Source organism: Manis javanica, chromosome 6, assembly GCF_040802235.1.
Source record: "Manis javanica isolate MJ-LG chromosome 6, MJ_LKY, whole genome shotgun sequence".
In the NCBI taxonomy this organism is placed as follows: Eukaryota; Metazoa; Chordata; class Mammalia; order Pholidota; family Manidae; genus Manis; species Manis javanica.
Window position 1 is genome coordinate 139,840,858 of NC_133161.1, and position 25,384 is coordinate 139,866,241.

The following is a 25,384-nucleotide window of genomic DNA, read 5'->3' on the forward strand; positions in this document are numbered from 1 at the left end:
TTTATTTTTGTATAAAAAGTAAGGTAAAGATAAAGATATTTTCCACTTAAACAGGTAAACAACTGTCTCTGTTTTTCTTTTGCTGATTCACAGGGTCATTTTCCTCATATGCTAAATTCCTATGTGAATTTGCTCTGCTTCTGGAATTTCTGCTTTGTTAGTTGTTCTGTATGTTAATTTCTATGACACAACTTAACTGTCCAACTATTATAGCTCCATAACATATTTTTTACTTTCTGAAAGCTTCTCTTCACTACCCTTAAGGTTCAGAATTTCTCTGGCTATTCTTGAATTCTTTTAGATGATCTTAATTATCATTGTATTAAGTTTTAGGAAAAATTATCTTGACATCTTTGTTCTTACATGGAACTCTTTTAAGAGATCTGACATTTTTATAACATTGATTCTTTCTTTTCAAGAATAAGGTATTTATTTATTCACATAAACAATTATTTATTGAATATCTTCTCTGTACCAGACACTTATGGAGCCTACATTTTAAATGTGACAGACAATAAACAAGATAAATACATCAAATATATAGTAAGTTAAATAGTGATAAGAATTATTTGGTGATGGTTGAGAAGCTAACATTTTAGATGGGATACCAAGAAGAGGCTTCACTGAGAAGATGATATTTGAGGAAAGATCTTAAGAAAGTAAGGGAATGAGCCATGGGACTATCTTAAGCAAGAATTATTCCAGGTAGAAGAAGCGGCAAATACAAAGGCCCTGAGACAGTGGCATGGCTAGTGAGTTGGAGGGAAAGAATGGAGACCTGTGTGGGTAGAGGACAGTGAGGGAGGGAGAGACGGCATGTGCAGAGAGGTCACGTAGGACCTTTTATGACATAATAAGGACTTTTGCATCTTTTTTCTTTTTAATGAGATGGGAGTTGCTGGAGAGTTTTGAGCAAAGGTATAACATAATCTGACTTACTTTTAAAGTAATTTGGATTTTATACTGAGAATAGACTCACAGTGGATCATGGGTAGAGAAAGGGAACCAGTTAGAAAGCTTTTTGCAATAACATAGGCAAGTGATGAAGGTGATTAGGACCTGGAAGATGCCAGTAATGATAAGCAACCAGATGCTGTATATATTTCGAAAATAGAAATGACAAGATTTTATTGAGATGGTGAAACTTAGATTCGATGGGTAATATTAGCAAATGAGTTTGGGGCATGTTAAGTTTAAGAAGTTTGTTAAAAAATCTCAGTGGTATCATCCTGTGAGTAGCTGGGTGAACTAGTCTTGACGTTCAGAGGAGCAGTCTAGGCTACAGATATAAATTTAAGAGTCATCATCCTATAAATGGTAAATAAACCACAGAACTAGAGGAGATCATCAAGGGAGATAGAAAAAAAAATGGACAGGTCCACGGACTGGGCCTTCGGGTGCTCTAACATTTAGACTTTAAGGAGTTGAGGTAGAAGCAAAAAGAAAACTAAGGGGCCAGAGAGATGAGAGGAAATCTGGGAGAGTTTGATATCTTGGAAACCAAGTAAAGAAAGGTAAAACCAAGCAGTGGAGGAGGGAGTGATCAATGCTAAAATGGAGTAGGTTCAATTTAAGTCGGATCTCAGTCTAGGATGTAGACTAAGATTAACCATTGGATTTAGTATGTCAGTGTCACTGTTGATGGGAGCAAAATCTGAATGAAGTGGATTCAACAGTAAACGGAAGGAAAAGAATTAAGTTTTGCGCAATGGCAACATCTGTAGGAAAATCACTGAAAAGATAGGGGTCAGAAATTTTTTAATAAAATGGGAGGAACAACCTCATGTTTATGTGCTGATAAAATTATCTGATAAAGAAAGGAGTCCATAATATAGAGAGGGGAGAGGGGAGCAGCAGAGGAGATAGTGGGGTTTAGTGCAAAGGGGACAAGTTCACTTAGGGCACAGATCAGTCATCTTATCCAGTAACAGGACAACAGCAAGTGTGTATGGACACAGATACGAGTAGGTGATAAGGCCATTGGGGGTTCTCTTCTGATAGCTTCTCTATTCCTCATGAAATAGGAAGGAAAGTTATCAGCTAAGAGTGAGGACTGGGGAGGAGGTGTTGGCAGTTTAAGGAGAGAGGAGGATGTGTAACATAGTCATGTAGGAGAGCAGGAGGATTGACAATGATGAAAATGCAATATAATTGCTAGGCAGCATTAGAGGCTTGCTCTACTTCAGTGATCATGAGTTAAAGTGAGACCACTGTGCATGGTTTTGTATTTTTCTCCAGGGATATTCAGCTGTATGAGTGCAGGGGCAGAAGAGGTGGAGAGCTGGATTTGCCCAACTTTGTGGAGACAAACAGGCTCAGAGGGTCAGGTAGGAAACTGAGAATATATACAAGAAACTGATTCTGATGACTGACCATGGGAATTGAAACTGAGTAAGAAGGGAAGTGGGGCCATGAGTTGATAAACTGAAGGAGTGTCAGTAAAAAGGAGCTGAGATCAATGGAAACAACTGAGGTCAATGGATTGTCCTGGTGGCAGTCTAAGGTTTCTTGGAACTGGAATGTCAAAAGAAGTGAATGGGAAGAAATAGGAAATGGTGACTGAAAATGAGAATGCTTGAAATTAAGATCAATGACTAGTTCAGTTATTGGTTGTGACAAGGTCTGTTAGTGTATGACCTCAGGAATTAATGGCTAAAGTAAAGCAGACAAGACTGTGGTAGGAGAGGTCAAGAAACTAAGCAGCAAAGATATTGGATGGATCATCTAAGTGGTTATGAAAATGATCAAGAATTAGAGGGAGAAATGTTGGTGAGAGATATTGAGCTGGGAGCTAAAATCTGTAAGGAATGAGATGGAATGACCCAGAAGTAGGTAATGGGTGGTACTGAGATGGTGGGTGGTAGTCTTTTGACACTAGACTCAAAGATGGGGCGTTTTTAAGGAGGAGGAAGGAGAATGGTTCAGATTCAGCAACGAGGAGCAAGGAGTTACAGGTTTATGGAAGATGACAGCTGCCTCATTTTTGTGTCCTCTAATAAATTTTTAAATGTCATGTAGATCATGAACACTTCCTGGTTGTTTATTCCAATATTATTATTGTTGTGTGAGAACTGTGAACAAGACCTTTCCATTGGAGGCTTTCTAACTTGTCCATATCCCCCTTGAGCCCTAAATCCCAAACTAGGCATGCCACACAAGCCAGTCTCTGAGAGGTGTTCCTCAGTTCCGCACCGCCTGCCTGTCTCCATTGCCACTGACTCAGCTTAGATTCTCACCGTCTTTCACTCTATTACAAACTAGCTCCCTGAATTCAGTTTCCCATTGGGAATCCACCCTCTACACTGCTGCTTCGCGGAGTTGGCCATGTTCAACCCCATTTAGTAAGCATCTACCAAGTACCAGACACTGAACTACATGCTTGTCTCTAATGTTCAAATCTGATCATGTCACTCACCTATTTAATATTTATAATGACTTCTGACTTCCTACAGGATAGACCCCCACACAAGAGGCACACAAGTGTCAATAATAATCTGATGTTGTCTGCCTTTCCGAGATCTTCTCTATTAACTCACCCCCACCTCATCCTCTCTGGTTGTGTATGTCCCACCTCGAAGCTACCTTTTTTCCCTAATGTGTGGTGCTCTCTCCACTTCCATGCCTTTGCTCGTGCCATTCCCCATTCCCTCTTCCTGAAATGTCCTCTTCCCTCCATTCTTCCTTTCATCCTGGCCATCCAGCTTCAGTCATTTGATTAGTGAAGCCTTTTCGGACTCTCCCAGACTGTAGGGTCCTTCCAAACCACCTGGGATATTCTCTGACTATATAACTTAGCATATGATGTTTTAATTATTTGCTTTCATGTCTATCTTCTCCATAAGCTCCAAGTTCCTCTGAGACAGCAGAAATGATATCTTCTTCATCTGCCCGCCTAACATGATGTGTAGCATATTGTCAGTGCTCATTTAATGTTAATGAAGATATGACATTATAATAACATTTATTGTGAACTTACTATTGTCTAGGCTGCACAAAGTGCTTTCCTCATTTAATTTTCTCTGCAAATAGGTACTGTTATTACCTTCATTTTACAGGTGAGGATACGTAGGCACAGAGTGGTCAAGTAACTTGTTTAAAGTTACTTGGCCAGTAAATGGAGGATCCAGGATTTAAACTCAGGTTGACCCTCCACGTGTATGCTTTGTGTATTTGTCTCTGAGGATAAGAGAAGATAGCACCCCTGTTACCTCCACTCATACAGTATTCCTCTATGTATAATGCTAGAAACAGAATGACTTCTATAATCACATTGTGGAGTATAATCCATTAAGACTTCCAGATCTTTTCCTACCTTTCTGGTGTTAGTTCCTAAATTCCTTAGTCCCTGGTACCTAACAGCATTAAGCCTGCTACTCATTGTATTTGCTCTTTTCTGCAATTCCTGGCACCTTTGTAGTTTCAGAAAGGGACTCTGTTCTTTATCACTCTCTGTCTCAATTTCTCTTTCTCAATTCCCTCTCTCTCTTTCTGTGCATGAGCTTCATATTCACAAAGGAAGAGCCCAATTAAGATCTTCAAATCTCCTGCATCCAGCAGAGGATGTCCTATTTTTCCAATTAAAGGAGAATATTCCCTTACCTTTAATGATTACATTCAGGAAGAAATGCTTTTGCATTAAATATATATTTGAAAAATTTCCACCTTACATCACTGAGTCTTTATTCTTTGTGGGGTTTTTTTTCTTTCTTTTTTTTTTTTGGTATCTTATGTGTGTGTTGATAAATTTATTTGTATTCACGTTGAATACTGGATCTATCTTCCAAGTATTTGCAAGGACCCCTCTGCCCTGGAGACCCTCTTTCTACTGCTTTATATTGACCTTTGGTTTTCAACACCATAAGGTGGTCTGTTTCACTGATATATCGTGGGGATCAATTCCTGGGCATAACAATAATCCCAAGATCTCCTTGGGCTCTGCAGAGAAGCACAGTCTGACCTGGAAATGAGCCTGACCTCATTCCCCATCTAAACAGTGAGTACAGATTCAACTAGATTTTAGGAGCACGCAAAGAAGTCACTATTCTGGCACGTAAGGGGAACTTATTCTTCCCTTCCTTCTTTTCTTTCATGTGCCCCTCTTTTTTTCCCCTCTCTTCTCTTCCATGGCTCTCTCCCCTTCCATCTTCCCTGCCCCCAACCTGCTGCCTGTTTATTTTTAAAGCCCTACCTCCTAGGTCCTGATTGCATAGCTCATAAATATTCAACATTTCCTAGAAGCAACCTCAGAATTATATTTCAACACTCAGTGTTGTTCCCTATCTAATCAGAAATGGTCAGGTCACTTGCCTCCACCCTCTGAGGCCTGCACTTACCAGCATGGGGCCTTATTTTTCCCCCATGGTCTAATCATAGAGACTGCCCACTGTGACGTTGGAGCCCCTTGTAGATTCCAACCTTGATAGGCCCTGAGGCTTCTATCTCTAAATGTGAGAATTTCCAAATATTCCATGATGGGAAGGTTTATCTATTCTGAAGCAATCATCTTAGCAGAGGAGAGGGAGAAAAAAAGGACCAGATCTGGAGTTAGAATCCGGGTTAAAAAAATGTGTAAGCACTGTGCCTGGCACATAGAAGACATTCAGTAAATATTTGAGGTGTAAATGAGTTCTATATGCATATGAAAGAAAAGGAAAGAAAACCAAACCAGAATATAAACATTGATAGATTAGGTATGAGGGAATATATATAATGTTTCCATCTTTGGAAATTTAAAAATATTTTGTTAGTGTCTAAAATTATCATTTTTAGGGTTAAGGGTTAAGTAGAGGAAGGAGGGCAGAGAGATTCTGGGTCTCGGATTCTCCTCAGGACAGAGAGCTCCTGCCTCAATGGGCACCCAGGAGCAACCTGAGCCTGGGCAGTGGCCAGTCTCTCCTTTGCCCCACTGCTTTGGAGAAAGGGTCAGCAAGGCCACAGCTCTTTGCACTGGGTGGAAGGAGGAAACAGAGATATGGGCATAGGAAGTATGGGCAGGCAATCAGAGAATGGTAGGTCCCTTTACAATATCCTCTCCAAACCTCTCTTCTAGGACATTTTAAACGTCTCATCCAGGCTTGGCTCAAATCCCTCCACAAACAGGGAGCTCAAAACCTGATGGGAAAGTCTAGTACAAGATAAGGCAGCTCCGAGAAAGAGAAAGGCTCCGGTCTGCAGATACCTGCTTCGTCTTCGAGGTTTGGTTCTAGTTCTGCCTCTAACGAAAGGATTGGTTGAGAAGTGGGATCAAGAAATAGATGGAGCCCAAGAGTGAAGGAAAAGAGAATCTCTCGGTTATACTGCAATATTTAGCTGGGACATGGGAGGCTGAGGGCCAAGCTCATCTTTTAATACTGCTTGAGCCATCTCTGCCCAAAACCCCCAAGGGGACTGAGATTGGCAGAGGTTGGTGGGCGGGTGGGCAGCAGTGATGGGCCAGTGTCCAAACAAGCAGCTTCAGAGCCCCCATTTAGGTCTTATTTTGGCACAGCTTAGGTTGGAGATGGGAGCGGGGAATATTCCATGGGGTTATTTCAAAAGGCCAGGGCTGCTGTCAGAGGAAGCTGAAGAAGTGAGTGTGTGTGTGTGTGTGTGTGTGTGTGTGTGTGTGTGTGTGTTTGAGGGGGAGGGTCTGTGTGGGGACAGGACCCATGTGTTTTGGGCTCTATTAACTAACTCCCTCCCATCCATCACAGCCTCCCCCCGGGCCGCCGCAGCCCTGGCAGCTGGGTCACCCCGGGGAGGCTGGGCTGGGGGGTCCCTGAAGGGAGCCAGGCTTCAGGCAGAGCAGCGGAGACACATGTGTGCCTGGCTGGGTTGGGGCTGGCGCCTCATTGAGAAGGGGGCTCTCCAAGCTGGGCTTCATTAGGGCAGTGGCACTAATAGGGGAGGGGGTGCAGGGGTCCGCGCTGACAGCCAATTACTTGCTCGTCTGCATTATGGATTAACCCATCTGGGCCTGGGAGATTGGCTCTGAAAGGGGCACAAAAGGGAGGGCGTGACCACAATCACACACTGAATTCTCCCGGTCTGAGCACAATTGTCCATCAACAAACGGGGCCTCAGGATGGGCAACTCCTCTGGGTACTCTCCATCCCACACCCCTCATCCCCAAGGAAGAGTCAGAGATCCACTGCTGCCTGGTTAAGAGGAAGAGTCCGGGGCAAAGAGAGCAAGGATGCCATTCCAGAGAGGGAGAGAATTTAGGGAGGAGGCTGGGTTTGAGGTCAAGCCAGAGAAGTCCAGAGCCAAGCAAAAGTTCAGCCAAGAGACATTTTCACTTTGGTCCTCTGCCTCAAGGCAGAACACGGCAACACACTCACCTCTGTGAAATACTGGACAGAAGGAGAGAGTGGAGGGCCTCAGGTGAGTCTAGGGGGAAGGAATGGAGGGGCCCTCCGAGTCAGGGCATCTCACATCTCACCTATCACCCCTTCTGGGGCTAACTGATTCCAGACATGAATAAGGGGCTCTCAGATGGGGTCTTGGAGGACCCCTGTCCTGCTCTGGCATCTCTGATGCTCTCCTAGTGGGAGTGCCCTGCACCCTCCCCCATGCATCCTCCTCCAGGAATCAGCCCATGGTGCAGGGTGATGGAGGGGAGAATGGGAGGGGGCGGCAGGCAGGGGGCCCTCTCCTCTGGCTAATCCCCTCATTACCATCTCATAATCAGAATCACGCTTTCAATGTAAATGGGGATGTTAAATATTGGTTTCTTTAGATGAAGCTCCTTTGGAGAAAATTACTGATGCTCTCTCTTTTGCCTGTGCAGGCCAGTTCCCACAGTGAAAGGAGTGGTGTGGAGAAGCATGCATGAGGGCTGGAGGCTCAGAGTGCAGTTGGTGGGCAAGGTGGGGGTGTCTGACAAGAGGGGTAGACTGATTTGTATTTAGCTGGCTCGGGTAGCTTCAATTTCCCTGATTCAGCATAATAACCTCATCCAGAGGAAATTGGCTCATTTCAAACCCATCAAGACTTTGTTGGAACTGATTGGCTTTTGGTTTCAAATCACCATGGACTGGAGATCAATATGGAGTTGTAGATCCTAAAGTCAGATTGGGGCAGGGGTGGGGATGGCAATCTTCACTGAGGAGCTCGGGCATCCTGCCCTGTTGCCCATTGCTAGAAACTCATGGCATGCCCTGGGCACAATGAAAAATTACAGTGGCTTTTCACATGCAAAACTTCCTTCTATAGTAGTCCTGTGAATAGGTATGGCAATTACCATTCCCAACTGGCAGATGAGGCTTAGAGTCATCAAGCAACTCACCAGGTTCACACAGCTGTTCAACTGTAGATTCAAACTGGAATATGTTTCTCTGGAACGCACATTTAGCCCCATCCCTTTGCACCATGCTTTATCCTTTAAAATTGAGACTACAACCCCTGACTCCTATGCATGAGGCCATTTGGTATGTCTAGCCATAGAATTGTGTGGACTGTGTGGTAGCTATGGGGGGGAGGGCTTGGGCAGAGGTCATTTTCTGCTCTGCTTTACCACTATGGTTAGGATGCAAGGCCACAGGATATTGGAGAGGCCATCACACCGCTTGTTCTCCTCCTCTGTTCAGGGGCTCCATTCCTCACTGCCTTGTCTGTACCCTGAGATCAAAATTGGAAATGAGGATGATGCATATAATTAATACTGGCTTCTTCTCACATTTGCTTTGCACTTTACAGCTTATAAAGTTCTTTTGGCATTTATATGATTAAATCCTCACAACCACCTTGTGAACTAGCACCATCACTTGATGCTTGAGAACGCAGGTTCCGGAATCACCCTGTAGATTCTCTTCCCAGCTGCACTGCTTAGCAGCTGGGTGACCCCAGGCAAGTTATGTCAGGTTCCCTGCCTCAATGTCCTTAACTAGGGATAAAGATGAAAATAATAGAGCCCACCTCCTGGAGGTGTTGGGAACAGTAAATGAGATCATACATGAGAGATGCTTAGAGCAGTTTCTGGTACATACTCAACTCCCCATCAACGTTAGTTTTAAACATTTTGAGATGGGTAAGTATAATCCCATTTTACAGATGCAAAAATTGAGGCGCCAAAAACTTAGCAAATTGTGTAAGGTTACTCGGTTGGTAAGGAGACAGCTGGTTCTTAATTCGGGCTGGGAATGAAATCTGCAGGTGGTCTGGGACTCCAGCCCAACGTTCCTCAAGGCGAAAGATGAGGGCGGTCTCCAGAGTCCTTTGTTGTGTTTTAGGTGGCAAGGGCAGGTTCTTTTTCTGCTTAGCCCGGCTGGGCACACGCGGAGGAAAAGGAACAGAGCTCTCGCTGCGGCCAGGGTGAGCGGGCGGCGACCCCTCCTTTCCCCAAGCCAGAGGCGGTGAGTGGAGCCTGGGCACCATGTGGCCTGCGCTAAGCCTCTGCTGAAAAGAGAGGGCGGGAGATGCCTTCGGAGGGCCCCCTCCAAGGCCTCCGGGGCCGCTTCCGCTGCTCAGCTCCCTCCGTTTCGCTTTCTCCTCATTAACTCCCCGGCCTCATTAATCAGCCGCGATGAAATGCGCCCCCGGGAACACTGCCCGCCGGCTCCGCCGTTTGGCGCTTTAATTATCCTCCCAGCGGGAGGAGCAGTGCACGAGCACGCGCGCGCGCGCGCACACACACACACTCACACACTCACTAACACACACACACACACACACACACACTCACACTGCACCAGTCCTCTGATGGGCAGGCCGAGGCAGCAGCGCCCAGAGCGTGACCCAGCCAGGGCAGCAGACACCGGGCTGAGTTCCCTGGATGCTACATCAGCCCCAGGCAGCGTTAACGTCTACTTGACATCCGTCGGATAACTATACTACCGAGTTGTCATTTGCATCAAGTCCCCTCCTTACAAAGGAAGGGCAAACTTCCTTCTGTCACAAAAGGTCCACAAACCTGTGCGCTGCGGTTCTAGGTGTTAGAGACACAGACCCAGCACCTGTCAAGCCTCAAGGAACTCCCACATCATCCCGGAGGGAGACAAGTGGGGGGAAAAAAACGACCCTAACTTGAAAAAACAAAAATCCACTATGAAAAGGTACTGTTTTAAGGGAAGCACATGGTGCTGTGGAAATGCAGAGCAGGACATTGAAATGCAGCCAAGGCATGCCACCAAAAGGCTTCCCTAAGAAAATCAAAGTGACTTAAACTGCCAAGTGGGAGATAGCTGGTGAAGGAGTAGGTACTTGAAGCAAATAGCAAATACAGAGGAGAAAATAGAGACAAAACTGTGTGCACAGCCCTGTGGGTAATTCAGTCTGGCTGGAGGATGGGGTCTTGCTAAGCAGACAGCATGAGATAAGGAGGCAGATGTGGTAAGACCCAGGTCATGAGGGGCCCTGGATGCCATGTAAAGAACCTAAAGGCAATGAGGAGTTACTGATGGATTTGAAAGCCAGAGAGTGACATGATTACACTTATATTTTGGAAATCCTCTTTTTGAGTGAGGAGGATGAATTGGAGGGGGACAGGACTCGAGGCAGGGAGACTAATTAGCAGGTTAGGTGACTGACTGGGTGTGGGAGGCAAGAGCAGTTTGGAATATTCCCAAGTTTCCTCTGCAAAGCGTGCTTTGGGAATTGGGAGAAAGGTTATTTTGAGGTGTTCCAAAGTCTTTGATTCTGCTCAGAGTGAAGGTAAAGCAGAATACAGCTAGTTCTCTCCTCTTGGGAGGTGGTCAGGAGGCTTCTCTTCTCGTCTGAGATGGGTATGTCACTTCACCAGTCTTCTCTTGCATAAGATGAAGCATGGATCAGATCTGGTGTACAAACCATCCCTGCAGTGCCCAGGGAGATAACAAAAGATCTGAGCAGACCAGGGCAAGATTAAATATCCACTATAGAGGTGCCCTTCAACTTCAGCCTGCTCTAGCTCAGGATTTGCCAGATCACCTATAGGGGAAGCCAGAGCTCAGTATTTTTAATATGGGATCTCCTACTTTAAAAATACCTATGCAGTCGAAACATACTTGGTGTGAAACACATCAAATATATTTGTATCCATGAGTTCATAATTCTGTCTTTAAAAAAAACTGCTCACCTTTAGAGAATGCTAAGTTATCAACTCATTAGTTCGAGAAATAATGAATAAAGGAAAAGAACCAAGCATTTATCCTACCTTTCCTATTCAGAATGTAGTTCAGGATAAACAAATAGTGGATAACAGGTTTTCTTTAGAGGAGTATTCCAGCTAGTAAATAGAGATGGAATCAGAATTAAAATGTCACAATTTGGCAATCTGTTATGAAATAATGGATCTGGGCAATGATCATTACTGGATGCTAATATAACCATAACAACAGCCACACCAACAAAACAGACAAGCAGGCATCACTCCCGAGACAAACAATATTGCCTATGAAGTATTCTTGCAAAAAAAAAATCAGCCATTAATTGATCAAGGCTCTATATCTAACAACCAATTTACAGGAAATACAGGAGCAGAAGAACATGTTAAATGACACCATGGGGATACATTCAACAAAATCCAGACTGTGAAAAATTTCCAGAACAAATGATCCAGTTTCTTCAACAAATAAATTACAAGGAAGACAAGAGATTAAGAAGGGAACATTAGGTTAAAAGAGACATTGTGCTGTATAGACTCATTTGGACCCTAATTTGAACAACAGTAGCAATGGAGAAAAATAATTGAGACATTGGGGAAGTTTGAACATTGATTATATATTTGATGATGTATTTTAGATGTGATAGCTGTGTTTATTGTTATTATGTTACTTAATGAGTCTTTATGTTTCAGGATTAATAGGACATTGAAATGTTTACAGAAGAGATATGATTGCTGAGACTTGCTTCAAACTCATGAAGGGAGAGATGGGGAATAGATGAAGGAAGACAGCGTTTGAATGGGTAAATGCTGAAGCTGGGGATTCATTCGGTCATTCTCATTTTATATATGCTTATTATCCACCGTATTCTATTATCTATAATAGAATGTTTAAAAGATACTTTAGGGTCCAAAGGTGTCTGTCACCTCGATTTGGTCCTCCCGCTGCCAGATTGTGGGCTCTGGATCTGGTGACCTCCAGCTTCCAGTCAACTTTAAATCGCCCACACATCCAACCATTAGTGGCGGGACCTTTAGATCTCGCTTTCCCAAACCTTTTCCTGGTCCCCTTGCAGGTCCTTCCCCAGAGGTGCCCATCAACCAGGGAACGTGATAGTGTGGCAGCGGGGGCATCGGAGCCCGAAACACCTTGGCGAATTCCCTCGGAAAACGGACACTACAGGATTAGGGTGCACGGAGCTGAGAGTTAGGAGCTGTTACAACCTAGCGCCCTTCCTTAAGTTCCCTGCCTGTGCCCCTCTACCCAGTTCTTTTAACTCAGTATTAAAGGTACCGTCAACATCTGGCCAGACCTCCCGCCTTGGCCCCAGCATTCCAAAATCAGACAAAGGCAGCCTCCGACCTAGCGGGGGCGTGGGGTGGGGGCGTGGGGTGGGGGGAATGAAAGGCGAGACCCTCTTCCGGAACCGATCGGGCTGGAGAAGAGGGTCGTCGGTTGTGGGAGCCTGGGCATTTGGGGCAGGGCCGGGGAGCGAGGGAAGGCCTCTCGTCCCCACGCACGTGCGGAGACGGGCAGAGCTGCTCAGGGCTGTCCCTGCCTATTGCTCCCCTGCTCCCTGCACCCCCAGCCCCGCGCCGCTCTGCCGTGAGCGACCCTTCCCCCGGCACGTGTCTGCGAGGCTCGCGGCTCCGGTAGAACCCACTCGGCGGGCGGGGAGAAGGCACCCCTCAGGGGGCGCACGCTGCGCGGGGCGGACAAGAGGTGGTCAGCCAGCCGCGGGCGGTGCCGAGGGCGCCCGCCCTGCCCTGCCCAGCCCGCAGGTCTCTCATTGTTCCTGGGCTCCTCCTCCAGCCCGGCCTGGGGAGCCCTGGTTGGCGCGGGCGCGGGGCTCCTGGAGAGCGTGCGCTTTGGCCTCGAACCGGACCCGCGTCCTCGTGCAGACCCCGCCCGCCCCCGGCGCGGGCTGAGGCCCAGGAGCTCCGCGCGCCGCGGTCGCCCGGCCCGCCCTCCCCCGCCTCTTTCATCCTCGGCTCCCCGGCCGGCCGGGGTAATGAGCTCCTGGCATTGTGTGCAGCCTGGGGTGAAGCCGGGTCTCCGCGGTGCGACGGAGGGTGACCGCGCGCGCGGCTGCGACCCCCGCCTCACACCTGCTCCCCGCCCCCAGCCCGGGGCCGGCGCGGGCGTGTCCTCTCCCTCCCCGCGGGAGGGGTCTCAGCTGGGGCTGCACTTGGTAAAGAGGCCGTGGAGAGGACGGCGGCGGCCCGAGGAGCAGCTATAAATTTGGAGCAGATGCGGCCTGACAGTCACCCTGCCCGGAGAGGTGGGGTGAGAGCTGTGCCCCCTCTCCCCCCACCCAGGCCCCATCCACTAGTCTGCAGCTGAGTTACACGAACTCCGGGCCAAGGTGACCTGGGACTTCGGACCTTCCCAGCCCGCCCGCTTCACACCGCCGCTTTCGCTCTTTGTTTGCCTACGTGTGGGGCGGAGGAACGGAGGGACACGGAGGTGCTTGACTAAGCTTACCACTTTCCCCCTGAAATGAGTGGTTTCTTCAGAAGAGGCTGATAAGTCTTTTTTCTGGCTCTCAGCTGGCGCTTTTAACAGAAGCTAGGGAAAAAACTGGAAGATAGCAGAAGTGTTCATTCCACACTATTAAGTGCCCATTTTGTACTAGAAATGCCAGATTGAGAGGTGCAGGCAGACGATGGAGGGAGGGTGAGAAAGGGTGGCAGGAAATATACTAAGGAATAATGCCTGCCATGCGTGGTATTATATGTATGGCAATACCGTACATTTAAACAGTATTTCCCTTCAGTAAGCAGCTTTCTCTCCATCAAACAGAGGAGAGAGCAGGGTGCAGAGTGCCCAGGGGCTTGGTGGTGTTAATATTCAATCCCAGCATCCCAAGCACTAGGGTGTATGGGCAGGAGTCAGGGGTTTGCTGTAGGAGGCTTTCCACCCACCACACTGCCAGGAGGTGAGATGGGCTTCCATGGATCTGGAAGGGAGTGGAGAGAGTTGGAGCTGAGCATGGATGGGGGTGGGCACAGTCCCGGACGTGTAGGGCTCCCCTTCTAGAGCAGCATCGATCTCAGGCTGAGTCCACATCTCCAGTATGAAGATCTTGGTGTCATAACCCCACCTATGGTGAATTGGGCGGTTGGTGTCCACGCATGGTGCCAGACTGAGTTGGCAAAAGCCTCTGCAATGGTCCTATCATCTCCTTTAGCAGGTGTTCCTCTGCTTCCTCTAACACTTGCTGGGCCAACTAGATTGTCTCATAGGAGCCATTGCTCCCTTCCCTTCTCTTCCTTCCACTCCCACCAGTCTTTCCGGGCCATTCCCACATGGTCTTCCAGACTAACGGTCCTCAGAATTTAGAATGCCTCAAAATTTACCTGGAGGGCTTGTTAAAATACTCCCAAATTTTTGATTCAGTCAGTCTGTGCTAAAGCTTTAGAATCTGCATTGCTAAAAGGTTCCTAGGTGATGACCTTGCCGAGGTCTGGCACCCCACTTTGAGTCCCCCCTCGCCCCCACCTGGTTAGAAAAGAAGAGTGAGGGCTGGTGAAAGAGGAAAGGACTGAAGTACATTCAGTGCTGGAGAAAGTTATTAGAAGTTCAAGCTCCCCTAGGGTACTGGGGTATCTCTACTCTCTGCCAGGCAGAGACGGGCTGCTAAATCCCCAGGGAACTGTGGGCATATTCCTGAATTAGCCTAGTGTGTGTTTCTTTTCTGGAGACTTAGCACTCCCCCTAATGGACTCTAACGATTCTACGCTCTCTCCGGCTTTCAAATGGAAGCAAGATGTACGGTACTTTATTTTCCTAACCTAACTTCGACACCCATTCCTCTTTTTGTCACTAAAGGTGCAGGGGTGTTATATTACACATTTCTGTTTGCAAGTTGATCAGCATGGAGTTTGGTCCTGGTGACTCAATGGATGATTGGATACAAATGAATGAATGAAAGCTTTCTTTCCTCTTTAGGAGCACTTTGACACCTCTCACTCCCCTCCTTCTCACCTTTGCTTCTCCCAGCTGTTCTAAAATACTTAAAAGGCGATTTAAGATGGTCGAGTTCCAGATATTTGCTGAAAAATTCTCCTCAAGGTGTCTTATCAGTAGCACCATTAAGAGCCTTTGGCAAGTGTCAAGAAAGCACGCCCCAGGTGGGAGGCTGAGGACAGATTTGCAAAAACGAAATTTAAGAAAAGGGTGGGGGTTATAGAGATCAGATGCGAAAAGAGAGCCGCATGTTATTCCTAACCACCAGGTGGCAGACCTTGCCTCATTAATGAGAATTAATCTTACTCATGAAGTCCGGCCCAAATTAATTTTTTCAAATCAAAGCCAGGACAAAAGGGCTGTTTTTCTACTGAGATGACTTGAGAGTTGAGGCAAAGGGAACAGTTGCTTGAAAATGCCTTTGTAATTGCTGCCAACGAACTTGAGCGATACCTTGAGCTTCACATTCAGTGAGAGAGCGCTCACCAAAATGTTCTGGTTTTTCCTTCTGAAAGGAAGTACACCCTCTTGCATGTAAGAAAATGGACTATTTAACTAAGAAAAATGCAGAGAATGTAACTTTAAGCCAGAGGTTTCTGGCGCCACACAGACACGTGGCAGACCTAAACCATTTTACAGGCACATTGCCTGGCTTCTTTCTACCAGCCCCTGTCTGGCAGGCACCCTCTGTTTCCTATCACCCAGGAGTTCTTCGTTTTGTTGCTCATACTGAACTTTCCTCAAATTAAAAATGAAAGCTTTATTCTAACTCTAGAATCCGCTCCAGGGCCTTCTTATAAATTTGAGTGTGCAGTCTAATGGACACATGGATGATCTCTGTTATACCCCAAATGATCATGACCTTCAGATGATACTCAACATTCAACAAAACTTAAGCTATAGAATAACTAGAGCAAGAGTTACACATGTATGTGTATCTAATACATGTTATATATTACATAGTATATATATTAATACATGCATATATAATCTTACAGGAGAACTCAATGAATGTTTTGGGAGAAGGGCAAGTGAAGATTTGGTTTATACACCTTTCCCATCCCAGGTGTAGGTACCACAGATAGGGAGACTATGGTGTCCACCACAATGTCAAGGCCAGAGCAGATCCTTACAGAGAAAACAGGAAATTGTATAGGCCAATAGAGGTTCTCTAACACAGGTGGTGTATTACCTTTTTAGCCTGCAGGGGTGGCTGTTTCCATCAGCTTTGAGCCTCCACCCTCGTTTGGGAATGGGCAGATCCCAGGTAAACTTGGACAGTCTCAGACTAAACTTCCAAGCCCAGAGTGCTTCCCTGGGCAATTCTCTGCTGCTGCTGCTGCAGCCCGTTTGTTCACCTTAAATGTTTAAAGATATCTGCGCTAAAGACAGAGACTATGAGAAAAAAAAATTGAAACAGTACATATTTGTGGGGGTTTTTTCTATATGGGTTGTTAACAGAGTCAGTCAAAACATATTTATGGAATGCCTCCAGGGTACACAGCATGGTACTTCACCCTTCATTGAAAATCCATTAAAACAATTACCAGGTCACGCTTGGAAACTTTTTTCACAAAGGAATTTGTTTTAGTTACTGGGTTAGCAGGAACTAATTTGAGATGCAAAACTAATAATTCCATTTGCAGTAGGAAGGCCTTATGTAAACCAGCACAGTGCAGATAATGTATGTGAATTTATTCGTATCTGTCTGAGTATATGGACTTAAAAGTTATAAACCTAATGGGATGGTATTCATAAAAGGGAAGAATAATTTTTAAAGTTAGTGAATCATCTTCTATTAATGCTCCAAAGTTAAATGTTTACCTGGAAGGTCGTGCCCTGGTTATAGGCCATTAATGACCATCAATAAGTGAAACTGTGTTCACATTATACCACTGCGGAATGTTATATCCTCTTGATTCTCATGCCAGGGAACTAGGCTTAAAAAAACACCACCACTTTTTATTGAGATATGGTTGATCAAGGCAAATAGCTAGTCTCACTCAACTCAACATTTGGTCTTTGACATTAATTTATAAACCTAAGGAGATTTCATGAGTTTATTTTTCCCCCTGCCAACTTTAATAACCTTTATATTAGCATATGCCTTTATACACAGTTGGTTCTGTCTTCTTTCAGTTACTCATTTAACAAGGAATTTTCATTACCCACATAAAGCACCAAAATAAAACTTTCCCCATATCTTGAAAAGAGCCATAGTTAAACTTCTAGTAGAGAGATGCATGTTGAGGGTGTGGTGGGGTGTTGTTAATAACCCCCTGTTGTAGTTGGACACCCATCATTTCTATTCTTGTCCCTTGTTTCTAGTCCCACATCCTCTCTGAAATCACCATCTAATCCTAAATTCTCTACTGTATTCCCCACCTTCGTAGAGCAGGAAGAGAGATAAAGAGTGGAGCTGGGCAGAGTGCCTTAATCTGCCTTAAAAGGACACACTTTCTAGCAAATGGTAGGACTGTGCTGCTGGACATAAGGAAAGTAGTATAGGCTTAGAACACAAGCTGGGGTCAGACAGTCCCGGGATCAAAGTTCAGATCCATCACTTACTGTGATATGATTTTGGACAAGCAACTTAACTTCTCTGAGCCAAGGCTAGCCTTCATATGTAAAGTGAGGCTTAAATAATATACTGCTTGGAAAATACTTAATATAGGGCCTACAGGAAAGCATCAGTGAATGGAAATTCTTAGTATCCAGCAGACCCAAAACTCTGTGACCTCTGCTGCCTTGGGAAGTTCCTGGCAGGCCTTTGCCTGTGATGGAGACACATGTGTGTCCTTGCAGTGCAGCAGGAAGCCCAGTGAACTGTCAGTAAATCAGGGCACTGCATCTTAGGAACTTTCTATTCTGGAAAAATGCTCTGTGTGAATAGGAGCCAAAGATGAGCAAGACCCTTTCTTCTAATTGTTAGTAGGCCAGCCAGGCTGAGTCCTTCCAGGGTAGACACTGAGAAAAGGCTTAGAGAGCAAGGGGTTTATTTGGGGAAGAGGATCACAAGTAGGAAAATCCAGATTTTTAAGAGAGGAAGGAGGCCAACAGAAGGTGAGTTGTGGGTACCGGAGATCTAATCCCATTAAGAAACTCTGGGAGAAGGTGTAGTACACACCGCGGAAGTATCCCATGTGAGGAGCAAGGCAGGTGGGATATTTATCAACTCTCCATCCACGACTGGTTAAGATCTGCTTCTGGGAACATTAACTGGTACAAGCAGGGCTTATGCCACAGAGTCTTAGAGGTCTATACTGCAGCTTTCCTAATAGAACTTGCAGGAGACTCTACATGGCATATACATCCCCAGCACATACTATTAGCACTGCAGAATCTACTAGTTAGATGGCCCGAGGGAGCCAGAACCTGCTGCAGAGTCTATTCTTGCTCTGGGCGCCCTCAAAACTTCCAGCCTTCACAGTCACCCAATACCTGGATTGCGGTAGTATTCCCAAATGTGATATATGCTGCCTCCGAAATCTGACAAAGCCTAGAAATACTGTTCTCTGAGTGGTAGGAGAGGCAAAGAATAAGCACATCTCATTCCTAGATGGATGTCTAGGCACGCTCCAGACAGCTGGCCCCCGGCCCCCTATTTCCTGCTAGAATGCAAGTGATCCAATTAAAATATTGCCACCAAAATAGAGGACCTCCTGGTATTATGTGTTAGATATACCAAGAATCTTTTGGGCAATGCCTTGAGGCGGCTATAGGAAAATATCCTGAAGATTCTCAGAAGTCCTAGTTGAGAGAATCCTTTAATCATGGCCTTAAAGCATTCAGAGGTCTTAACAAGGGTTCTCACAGCCATACCCTTGATATGAGCTTTGGCCTCAGATTCCTTTAACTTTGAGAAATTTTTCCCAGCAGGGAAAACGGGGGTGTTAAATTTTCCAAACTGGCAAATCATTGGGCTTCTAAATAACCTCTGGATTCTGCTGGTAGGCTTGACAGTTCTTTGCATTGCTTGGTTCTCTCCTCCTGTCTGTTATTGTACAGTTAAGAAGAAGCCAAATGGTACTCCCAGAATTCTATCCGGAGTTACGTTTTATCATATTTTTAAGTTTATTAGGTACATTTTCTATCTTGCAAGTTTCCACAGTCACCATTTTGCCAATTATTCCATGACCACATGACACAAGTTGTCCTATCTGCAGTCTCTAATAACTATTAGCTCACTGCACTTCCAGCCTCCAGCAACTGTTCACCCTTCCCTGTCTTTGTTAACAGCCCCTCTGGTGTTTTTCCAGCCTCTGACCACCAACTGGCCCAAGGGCAGAATTCCAAGAGCCTGAAAATGGAAGCTACAAGCCTCTGGAGGTTGACTGTGGAACAGCATCAATTCTGCTACATTTTGTTGGTCAAAGCAAACCACAGGGCCATTCCAGATTCAAGGAGTGGGGGATAGAGACTCACCTCTTAATGGAAAGAGTTGTAAACTACCGTGATAATGTTTCTTAGTCTGCAGCAGACTTCTTCTCACTAACACAGTGGATAAATCTTTGGAATAAACTCCTGAAAGTGAACTTGCTCTGTCAAAAGCAAATATGTATTTATGAAACATTGCCAAGTCTCCCTTCACAGAAGTTATGCCAGTTTTGAGTATCACCAGCAACCCATGCAAGTGTCTGATGAGACTTCCCCATATCTCATAACACAATGTATTACCCACATTTTTTTCTCTGCTGTCCTGACAGGTAAAAATGACATCTTCTTGTAATTATAATTTGTATTTTGTATATTATGAGTGAGACTGGACATATTTTATGTATCTAAAAGCTAATTGTATTTTCTTTTCTTGAAAATGGCTATTCATCTGTTTGCCATTTTCCATTCGGTTTGTAGGCTTTGCTTATCATCTTTCAATGTGCTCAAGAACTTGACACATATTAGTACTGGAATATTTGGATACCAGTGCTGGAACAGGTTCTCTTGAGTCTCTGAACTAAATGCTTCCTTATATACCCAGTTTTGGTCTTGCTGAGGGTAACAAGTTCTCTCCTCCCCAGGAAAGACGGTCAGTTTGGGGAGACTATGATAAAGTCTAAGGGAATATATGGTTCTTTAACTGGAGAAGCCCTGAGTGTCTAGACATAATCCTCCAAGCTCACTGCCCTAAAAGGGGAAAATCACACAGGTGCAAGAGAATCCTGAGTAATATGACTGGAGGGACCCAGTTGCCTTCAGTTTCCTGAAAGGGGTTAACAGAGAACTGATCAAAAAGGTAGCCCGTCTGTATGTGTGTTGTAACTGACCTCTGTAGTCTGGGAGTCCTGGCAGAGTGAGCTCTGTGTTGAAGTAGAGCTGTGTTTGAACTTGTGTTTGAGTCTAGTAACTTTGGACAGTGTCTTTCCCTTCACTTGAGTTTCTTCACCTGTAAAAGGAGACTGCTGTAATCTGCTTTGAAGAGCAAATGTGAAAGCAGTTTGCAAAGGTAACTTGTATACTTTGGTGTTATGATTTCACCTAGAGATACTAGATACCCTCCAGGATCTAATTCAGGATGTGGAAACTCAGTGGTTCTAAACCAGCATAGCCTGCAGGGCACCACTATTTCTCTCAACCTGAGATATTAGATATTCCTGCCTAACCTCCTCCAGTGCTACCATGAGGAGCTAAACTCGAGGCTAAGGGCACAGTCCTCCAGACTGCCAAGTGAGTCCAAGACTTCAGGCACCAGCTGCAAGTTCAGGGATTCCTCAGACCACCCTCACTTCAGACCAGCTGGCTACAAATTAGCAGACTCCTATGACCATCTTCAGGTTCAACAATTTGCTAGAATGACTCACAAAACTCAGGACTTGTGATTATAGTTCTACTATGATGAAAGGTTACAAATTAGAACCAGCCAAAGGAAGAGACACGTGTAGCAGGATCCTGAACCCCCAGGGTTCCAAAAGCAAACCTTTGTGTCCTCAGCAGGAAGTGCTGCCAGGAGGTTGAGGGATGTCTTTCTTCACCAAGGTCAGAGGCTGTACCCAGGCATGACATGCATACAGGCACACCTCATTGTATTGTGCTTAGTGTTACTGCACTTCACAGATATTGCATTTTTTTTAAACAAATTGAACGTTTGTGGCAATCCTGTGTTGAGCAAGTCTATCAGCACCATTTTTCCAACAGCATTTACTCACTTTGGGTCTCTGTGTCACACTTTGTAATTCTTGCAATATTTCAGACTTTTCCATTACTCTTCTATTTATTATGGTGGTTTGTGATCAATGATCTCTGATGTTACTATTGTGATTGTTTTGGGGCACCACAAACTTCACCTATATATGACAGTGAACCTAGTTAGTAAATGTGTGTGTTCTGACTGCTCCACCCAGCAGTTCCCCCATTTCTTTCCCTCTCCTCATTCCCTGAGACACAACAATATTGAAATTAGGCCAATTAGTAACCCTACAATGGCCTCTCAGTGTTCAAGTGTCCAAGTCTCTCACTTTAAAGTCAAAAGCTAGAAAAGACTAAGTTTACTGAGGAAAGCATATCAAAAGCTGAGATAGGCCAAAAGCTAGGCTCGTCCAGCAAACAGTTGGTCAAGCTGTGAATGCAAAGGGAAAGTTCTTGAAGGAAGATCAAAGTGCTATTCCAGTGGGCACACATATGATGAGAAAATGAAACAGCCTTATTGTTGATATGAAGGAAGTCTGAGTGGTCTGGACAGAAGATCAAACCAGCTGTAACATTCCCTTAAACAAAAGTCTAATCCGAGCAAGACTCTCTCTTCCATTGTGTGATGTCTGACAGAGGTGAGGAAGCTGCAGAAGAAAAAGTTTGAAGCTAGCAGAGGTTGATTCATGAGATTTAGGGGATGAGCCACCTGCATAATGTAGGTATGCCAGGTGAAGTGGCAAGTGCTGAAGTAGAAGCTGCAGCAAGTTACTCAGAAGATCCAGCCGAGATCCTTAATGAACGTGGCTATGCTAAACAACAGATTTCCATCTAGACAAAACAGCCTTCTATTGGAAGAAGATGAAAGTCCTTCTAGGACTTTCATAGCTAGAGAGAAGTCAATGCCTGGCTTTAAAGCTTCAAACAGGCTGACTTTTTTTGTTAAGAGCTAATGCAGTTGGTGACTTTAAGTTGAGGCCAATGCTCATTTACTATCGTGGAAGTCCTAGTGCCCTTCAGATTTATGCTAAGTCTTCTCTGCTTCTCTAAATAGAACAACAAGACCTGGAAGATAGCACATCTGTTTACAACATGGTTTTCTGAATATTTTAAGCCAATGTTGAGACCTACTGCTCAGAAAAAAACATTGCTTTCAAAACTGCTCATTGACAAATGTACCTGGTCAACCAAGAGCTCTACTGGGGATGGACAATGACATTAGTGTTTTCATGCTTGTTAATACAACATCCATTCTGCAGCCCATGGATCAAGGAGTCATCTCAACTTTCAAATCTTATTATGTAAGAAATATATTTTGTAAGGCTACGGAGCCATCAACAGTGACTGCTCTGACGGAGCTGGCAAAGTAAATTAAAACCATCTGGAAAGCAGTCACCATTCTAGATGTTATTAAGAATACTTGTGATTCATGGGAAGAGGTCAGAATATCAACAAGACCCTCCGCCAGCAAAAAGATTATGATTTGCTGAAAGCTTAGATGATGGTTAGCATTTTTTAGCATGAAGTAGTTTTTAATTAAGGTATGTACATTTTTTTTAGACATAATGTCGTTGCACATTTAATAGACTACAATATAATATAAACTTAACTTTTACAGCACTGGGAAACCAAAACTTTATTCGATCCACTTTATTGAGATAGTCGCTTGATTGCGGAGGTCTGGAACCAAACCCACATTAGCTCCAAGATCTGCATGTACTGGGGCCTCAAGCTCCCTCAGCTCACTCACAGGGCAGAGGTCCCACATGGTGACAGGCAGGGCAAAAAGACTAATGCTTACTACCCCCATCCAGAGCCCTACATAGGCAGGTCCCTGTGAGACACATGGACCACTATCCCTGCCCCCAGCTCTGCCATAGTGACTTTGCCCAGAGGGGAGAGATAAGCCACAAGAACACAGGGTGCCAAGACTTCCCCCAAGGGAACTGGCTTTATTTGGGACAGAGTGTGGGGAAGTTCAAGCTAAGGGCTTCCAAGCTGATGGAGGAAGCTAGGGAGAGCCAAGATTGAGCAATAGCAAGGGAGTATAGATGATGGTCAGAGAAGAGATAATAGTCAGTGACATATGGAGTTTTTCTGATCACTGATCATGAACCCCAGAGGACACAGGAGTTGGTAGGTAATGGAATCAGAGAAGAGAATTTAGAGTCGCATGGGCATTAAATTCCAAGCCATGTCTAAGGAGTCCTGGGTTTCTTGAGGTGAGTAACATAAACAAGTAAAAGGGAAGGACGTGATTAGTCCTGATGGCCCCAAGCCAGCAGTGGCAAGGCAGTCAGTGTTGGGCTGGGTCATGGTTTGGGGGGTGGGAGATCTTCCTTAGCAGCATGCAGATGGGAGGATATAGCAGCAGCTAACTTTTATTAAGTGTTTAGTATGTACCAGGTTCCATGCAAATTACACTTCATCATTATCTTATGCTTCGTACTTTCCTGTAAGGTAGGCATTATGTCCCCACTTGGGAACAAATTGTCACAGTACACCTTCAGTATTACAGTGTCCCACAGGGGCAGCAGCAGTGGGACAGAGGAAAGATGATTGCATCACTTCTTCCAACACTTCATTTTGAAATAACTTTTTTTTATTTTCTCAAATATCACAGAATTATTTCTCTCTGTGAGAAAACAAAAATAAACAAAAAAATGAAAACCATCATTAGGTAAGGCCAGTGTTAAAACATGATGCATAGTACTTCAACTCCTTTAAAAATTAGTAAATGTATGTAAACCTACTTTTCTGATTAGCAAACTTCTTTTTCTTGGAGCAGTTTTAGGTGTACAGAAAAACTGAGCAGAAAGCACCAAAAAGTCCACCCACCCACATACCTTCAAGTTTCTCCTATTAACATTTAGCTTTCCTGTGGTACCTTTGTTACAACTGATGAAGTAGTATTGACACATTATTATTGACTAAAGTCCATAGTTTACATTAGCTTTGGCTCTTTGAGTTGTAGAGTTGTATGGATTTTGACAGATGCATGCCATGTACCCATGTGCATATGTCACTATCTTACAAAATAGTTTCACTGCCCTAAAAATCCCCTGTGCTCCACCCATCTGTCCTTCCCCTACTTCCTGCCCAACCTCTGGCAACCACTGATCTGTTTTTACTGTCTCCATAGTTTTACCTTTTCCAAAACATCATATAGTTGGAATCATACAGTCTGTAGCCTTTCAGACTGGTTTCTCTCACTTAGCAATATGCATTCCTCTGAGTCTTTTCATGGCTTGATAGTTCATTTCCTTTATTCATTCTGTGGAGGTACCACAGTTTGTTTTTTCCATTCACCTATTGAAAGACTTCTTGGTTGCTTTCTGTTTTTGGCAATTATGAATAAAGCAATTAGAAACATTCACATACAGTTGTGTGGATGTAAACACCATTGCTGGATTGCACAGTAATTATATTTAGTTTTGTAAGTGGTTATATCATTTTGCATTCCCACCAACAGTGAATCATAGTTCCTGTTGCTCCACATCTTTGCTAGCTTTTGGCATTGTCAGTGTTTTGGATTTTAGCTATTTAATGGGTGTGTAGTGATATATTATTGTTGTTTCAATTTGCAGTTCCCCAGGGACATATGACATTAAACATCTTTCATATGCATATTTTCCATTATATATCTTCTGTAGTGTGGTGTCCAGATCTTTTGTCCATTTTTAAAATTGGGTTGTTTGTTTTCTCATTGTGGGAGTTTTAAGTGTTCATTGTGTAATTTAGATACAAGTCCTTTATCAGATATGTGCTTTGCAAATATTTTCTCCCATTATGTGCCTTGTCATTTTATTCTCTTAACAGGCCTATTATTCTTGATTAACAAAAAGTGTTGTGAATATTTCTCTAAGTTAATTCATTTACTACATTATTTTTCTTGTAAGAATAATATGGTGTGAAATGAACATAGCAATGTTCATTTAACCAGTCTCTTATTGATGGATATATAGATCCATTTTAGTTATTGGTATTGTATATAACACAGAGGTAAACGGTCTTAAAACTAAATCTTTGTGTACAATCTTATTTTATTAGTATGTATTTCTGAAAGTGCAATAGCTGGATGAAGGGATTTTTGTGTTTTTGAAGCTTTAGGTATAATTAAAATTATCCTACAAAAATTTTAAATTGTTCTACAAAAAAATTTCTCCCAGTTTACATTCTTATTTACGGTGTAAGAGAAAACACCCATTTTCACAATCTCTTGCCAAATAGGT

At 44.4% G+C, this 25,384-nt stretch overlaps 1 long non-coding RNA gene across 2 annotated transcripts; it reads left to right on the forward strand.

Annotated features, from left to right (window-relative positions):
* Window positions 1-2,236: 2,236 nt before the first annotated feature.
* Window positions 2,237-19,477, forward strand: LOC140850225 (uncharacterized). 2 transcript variants are annotated; one of them, XR_012132919.1, is made up of 4 exons: window positions 2,237-2,327; window positions 6,050-6,194; window positions 11,753-11,862; window positions 19,269-19,477. It is a non-coding gene; the product is annotated as an uncharacterized lncRNA (long non-coding RNA). The 2 variants fall into 2 exon arrangements; XR_012132920.1 differs by having other exon boundaries at window positions 19,289-19,477.
* The last annotated feature ends 5,907 nt before the right edge of the window (window positions 19,478-25,384 follow it).